General features: G+C 43.4%; 1 protein-coding gene across 2 annotated transcripts in view; it reads left to right on the top strand.

The window, feature by feature from the left end:
- The first annotated feature begins 2,050 nt into the window (after positions 1-2,050).
- Positions 2,051-6,000, top strand: part of LOC115162463 (dimethyladenosine transferase 1, mitochondrial) — a 38,843-nt gene continuing 34,893 nt past the window's right edge. The window contains exon 1 of one of the 2 annotated variants that reach the window (XM_029713781.1): positions 2,051-2,080. The gene's annotated coding sequence lies outside the window, so the exon portion shown is untranslated. Of the gene's footprint in view, positions 2,100-6,000 lie in introns of both variants that reach the window. The other variant, XM_029713780.1, reaches the window with a different exon arrangement.

Below are 6,000 nucleotides of genomic sequence, written 5' to 3'. Positions count from 1 at the left end.
TTCCCCGAGCAGGAGGAAGAGGTCGGCATTCCTTCTACCCAGGTGTTTGTCCGCCACTGTCGTCCTACCTGGAGGAGAGCCCGGTCGGCCCTCCTCGAGACCACCTCCAGGTATCAATGACAAGCGGATCGCCATCGGACCCCGGCTCCCCGGTATCGTCTCGGGCAGAAGGTATGGCTATCCATCTGGGATCTGCCCCTCTGGGTGAAATCCCGCAAACTCTCCACCCGGTTTATCGGCCCATTTCCCATCTTCAAAATTAGTAGCCCCTCTGCTGTTCGTCTTCTGTTGTCCCATACCCTTCATATACATCCCACCTTTCATGTGTCCAGAGTTAAACCCATGTCTCACAGACCTTTGTCTCCTGTTTCCTGAGCCTGCCTGCCGTCCTGTACCTTTGCCCCACCTCTGGATTACCGATCTCTGCTTGACCTGACCCTGAGCATGCCTGCTTGCCGTCCTGTACCTTTGCCCCTGTTGCTGTAATAAACATTGTTACTTCAACACAGTCTGCCTCTGGGTCTTCAAACCTGATAAGTGTGGCAGTTGTACTGAATTCCTGTACTAAAGGCATAAACGTTTTTAAATAATCAATGTGCATCATTAATAAAATTACAATTGTACAGGTAAAGAGGTATGATTAGATTTTTGACATCGAATTAGGCTTGTCAGAAAGGTGACTTTCCGGGAGTGACAGGGAAGACAGTAGGTCCATATGAAGCATTCTTTGAAGTATGTGATTGGTCGACTTGTTTCCATAGCAGCAGCAGCATTCCAGACAGACTGCTTTTTACTGTCTCTCTCCTCTCCGCAAGGTCGGCCACAGCGGGATCTATAACTGCCACTCATCCACAGACCCTCGAGGGGAGCGTTTCCATCTCAACAAAAAGAGTTTGTGACACCCTGACCCTCCCTGTACTGTGAACAGAGCTGCCAGGGAGACGAGGGACTCAGGGCCACAGGGTTCATTCTTACCAACAGCTGCGTGTGCACAATGGATCCTCCTTAGTCAAAACCTGATAGGATGAATCTCTCTTCTACAATAACTCCATCTTGCTGAGAGGATCATGTAATTATCTGAATGTGTTGTAATGTCTGAAGCTGAATTTATAACGTTTATACCAAGATGTTATAAGAAATCTTTATAATAAGTTCCTGAGTAAATGTTGAAATTATGCATCTTCCCATAACTGTATAAGCTACTCATCCATAAAGTGTTGCTTCTGCCTGCAGGGACATTCAAAAAGAGCTGTTTATGATGTCATTTGTTAGTACAATACAAAGTTACATTTAGTAGTAATAGCACTGTATGAAAATTGGATCACAATATATTCCATTCTCATCCCATGTCTGATTCGTGCATATACAGTAGTGGTGTATTTGCATCACTATACAGGTAGACAATAAACATGTCAAAATCTGTTCTGCTTTGCGCACAACGCATCTGTCAAATATTTATTTTATTTCAAAACATCTTTGGGTTGCTAGACGTTCGCGTTATATGCCCACCCACAAAGATGAGTCAATGTTGTCCACGGCTGTAAATAGCAGACAGATCAAACATGCTGATGATGAGAAATCATGGCAGAACCACACTTAATTGTTCTCCAGGGAATACATCAATCGATAATGTATATTGTATGTAATGCACACTTTTGGAATAGGGGCATACATTTCATGGCACTTCGCTACAGCTACGGGATTTTCGTAGCAGTTTAGGAAAAACATTTTCGCTAACCCTAACCCTTTTCCTAACCTTAACCTAATGATCATAACCTGCTGCGTAAATTTTCCTAACGTGTTACGAAAAAGTCACTTCTGGTCGTTACTATATCGAAGTGGCGTGAAAAGAGTTTGTTTCTCTTTCGAATTATACAGTATGTCAAATGTCGAAGCCTGTTATCAAAATGCTTCCCTCTGTTGCCCATAACCTATCATTACATCAACACGACGTGGACGTTCAAAGGAAAACTGAAGTCCCGCCTCTCCGAAATTGATTGGTTGCAGAAGCAATCCCATTGGACGTCAACCTGTCAGTTTCCTGACGAAAGCAATATTTCAGGAAAGGACATCCAACGTGGTGAGAATCGTGTTATCAGGTTAACGCTTTTACCTTTCTAGGCTTGTGGTTTAAAGTTTGCTTTTAGCAGTCATATTGCACGGACAAGTAGAGTGAACCTAAATATGTTGTAACTGTTTCAGGTCAGAGGCTTTTGCCCGAAAAATAAGGAAAACGTAGCTACATGCTGCTGGCTAGTTAGCTAGTATAGCTAACGTTACATAGTTACACGTTTTGAGTCGCTAGCTACAGTTTCAGCAAAGTTGGTTTAGTATGGTTTAGAAACTGTGGTTTCCATTAAGAGCAAGATCTCTTCGTGGTCACACTGTCAATCATTAGTTACAATGCATCACGTTGCCTGTTGACGGTTACCTGACGAACGCCCAACTCCATTCTCTTATATCGAGGCTGAGTTGAGGAACGTTATTGATAACTGATCGCTCGATTTTCTAGCAACAACATTGAGTCACCTTCAGTCGATACTTGTAAATGATGAAAACGCTTATTGAGCGGTCGAAATGTACACAGTTGTTACTCGGATAAAAATGGCGGAGGTCGTGCTATTTAAAATGTTCAATCAGGGGCAGGGTTTTTATTTTATTTTTCTTATTTAGTCCAGGGGAGGGTCTAGGAGGGTGTCCACATGTTCCGGTTTGTGCGGGACAGTCCTGCATTGTGGCCCTTTGTCCCGTAACCAAACAATTATGTCTCGCATTTTATCAACACATTCAAACTACTCATTTAGATTTTTTTTGCCCTGTATTTTGGTCAGACACTATAACCGTCTTTTTCAGTCACGTTGCACTTATGAAAACATAGATCATAAGGATTTGGTAGATACGCCTACTGGTGATGTTGAACACTTCTCCAATCATTGTTGAGATCAGATATTCTGTGTTATATTTCTAAGAAAATGTACTTCCTGAGTTTTTGCGCTGCTAGGATGGTGCATGTAAAACTAGACTACACTGTATTACACCCCCATTGCTGCTATAACAGCCTCCACTCTTCTGGCAAGGCTTTCCACTAGATGTTGGAACATTGCTGAAGGGACTTGCTTCCATTCAGCCACAAGAACATTAGTGAGGTTGGGCGATTAGAACGCAGTTGGAGTTCCAACTCATCCCAAAGGTGTTTGATGGAGTTGAGGCCAGGGCTCTGTGCAGGCCAGTCAAGTTCTTCCACACCGATCTCGACAAACCATTTGTGTATGGACCTCGCTTTGTGCACAGGGGCATTGTCATGCTGAAACAGGAAAGGGTCTTCCCCAAACTGTTGCCTTAAAGTTGAAGCACAGAATTGTCTAGAATGTCATTGTATGCTGTAGCGTTAAGATTTCCCATCACTGGAACTAAGGGGCCTAGCCAGAATCATGAAGAACAGCCCCAGACCATTATTCCTCCTCCACCAAACTTTACAGTAGGCACTATGCATTGGGGCAGGTAGTGTACTCCTGGCACCCGCCAAAATCAGATTAATCCATAGGACTGCCATATGGTGTAGCGTGATACATCACTCCAGAGAACACGTTTCCACTGCTCCAGAGTCAAATGGCAGTGAGCTTTACACCAGTCCAGCCGATGCTTGGCATTGCGCGTGGTGAGCTTAGGCTTGTGTGCGGCTGCTCGGCCATGGAAACCCATTTCATGAAGCTCCCGACGAACAGTTCTTGTGCTGACGTTGCTTCCAGAGGCAGTTTGGAACTCGGTAGTGAGTGTTGCAACCGAGGACAGATTATTTTTGCGCTACGTGCTTCTCCTCTCGGCGGTCCTGTTCTATGAGCTCGTGTGGCCTACTACTTCGCAGCTGAGCTGTTGTTGCTCCTTGACGTATCCTCTTCACAGTAACAGCGCTTACAGTCGACCAGGGCTGTTGTAGCAGGGCAGAAATTTGACGAACTGACTTGTTGGAAAGGTGGCATCCTATGACGGTGGGTGCCACATTGAAAGTCACTGAGCTCTTCAGTAAGGCCATACTACAGCCAATGTTTGTCTATGGAGATAGCATGGCTGTGTACTCGGTTTTGTACACCTGTCAGCAACGGGTATGGCTGAAATAGGTGAATCCAATCATTTGAAGGGGTGTCCACATACTTTTGTGTATATAGTGTATCTCAGTGTCAGTGAAGGGCTTGGTGTGTTAAGTTAACCAGGGCTGAAATTGAGGGCAATGTGAGGGTAAATGCTAAAAGCATAGACCTGATTCTATAACAATGCTTTAGTCCGCAATGCTTTATGCTAGAAACAAGCTGTAAAATGCAGGGGAAAGACCTGACTCCGATGCATATGGGATATCTTTGGTTTGTGTCTGGCATTCAGAGGCAGCGCTACAACCTTTTATTGCAGGGGAATACAGTAATGTGTCACTATCAATTAACGCTCAACATTTTAACAGGCTATTAACCAACATACTATCTGTAAATTAGTCAGGAGCAAACCTGGTAGCCTAAGAAGGAGCAAAAATGTATTATTTAGGCTATATTATTATTATTTCAAGCATATAGCCTGCCATTTAAGAAATCATTTGTGAAGCGTTTGTGACAGCTATAGGCTGGCAGGAGCGCTCAGCATTTCAACAACAGCGTTTCAACACGCCTATACATTTTGCATTTAGGCTGTAATAAAATGAAATTATATTGAACAAAATGCCTTATTAGGCATACTCTCATTCTACAGTGCCATTGAATTCACTTTTAGAAACAGGAGTTTGGCCTGTCTTTGATTTGAGGAGCATGTGTGAGCTATGCAGGCTTAGTTTGTTCATTTAACCTAGCAGATGTTCCTATATTCCCATGCCCTGATCACAGTCAACACATCTATTTTGTAACAACAATATCATGGAATAAAAATGACAAGTGCATAGACACTGAGTATACCAAACATTAGGAACAACTTCCTAATGTCGAGTTGGACCCCCCTCCCTCCTCCCCCTTTTGCCCTCAGAACAGCCTCAATTCATCAGGGCATGGACTCTACAAGGTGTCGAAAAAAGCGTTCCACAGGGATGCTGGCCCATGTTGACTCCAATGCTTCCCACAGTTGTCAAGTTGTCTGGATGTCCTTTGGGTGGTGGATCATTCTTGATACACACAGGAAACTGTTGAGCGTGAAAAACGCAGCAGCATTGCAGTTCTTGACACAAACCGGTGCGCATGGCACATACTACCCTATCCTGTTCAAAGGCACTTACATTTTTTGGTCTTTACCCTCTGAATGACACATACACGATCCACGTCTAAATTGTCTCAAGGCTTAAAAATCCTTCTTTAACCTGTCTCCTCTTCATCTACACTGATTGAAGTGGTGATGATTTCACCCTTGTCTGCGGTGGTCTGCAAATCAACAATCTTCTGGCTACTTTTCCATGTAATGCTTACAAAACAAAGAACAGTTTCTAAAACTGCATATGGAAGGCTCTGCTCTGCCCTAGGAGTGAGAGTATATGGTAGGCAAGTTCTGCTATCCATTTTATGTTTTAATGATTTGGTATGGGGGGGGTGTCACTTGTTTTTCAAGTGTTCAGGGAGGGTCGGGTAAAATTATATTTTACTAAATAAAGGGAGGGACATCCATTTTTATTTCAGAGTTCAGACTTCCTCCAGGTATCCGTCATTATAAATAACATACAGTCTCTTACCTGTAACCTACCTATGTTTCTCCTGTACATCTGCGGTTCTTCTGCGTGGGCGCTGAAATTCATACTTTTTAAAATAAAAATGTTGCTGGTTGTATTCAGTAAAGGTTTTTATTAAAAGTATGAATTTCAGCGCCCCGTGTAAGGGCCACAGTTATACAGGACAAACAAGCGTTTTCAGAATGTACATTTTTACAAGTATTGACTGACGGTGACTCAATGTTGTTGCTAGCAAATCGCTAGACCAGGTATCAATACTCAACTCTGCCTCAGGATAAGAGAAGGGAGTTGAGCGTTCCTCAGCTAGT

Source organism: Salmo trutta, chromosome 25 (genome assembly GCF_901001165.1).
Source record: "Salmo trutta chromosome 25, fSalTru1.1, whole genome shotgun sequence".
Lineage (NCBI taxonomy): Eukaryota > Metazoa > Chordata > Actinopteri > Salmoniformes > Salmonidae > Salmo > Salmo trutta.
The sequence above is the reverse complement of the archived record's forward strand: the minus strand, read 5'-3'. Positions and strand labels throughout refer to the sequence as shown.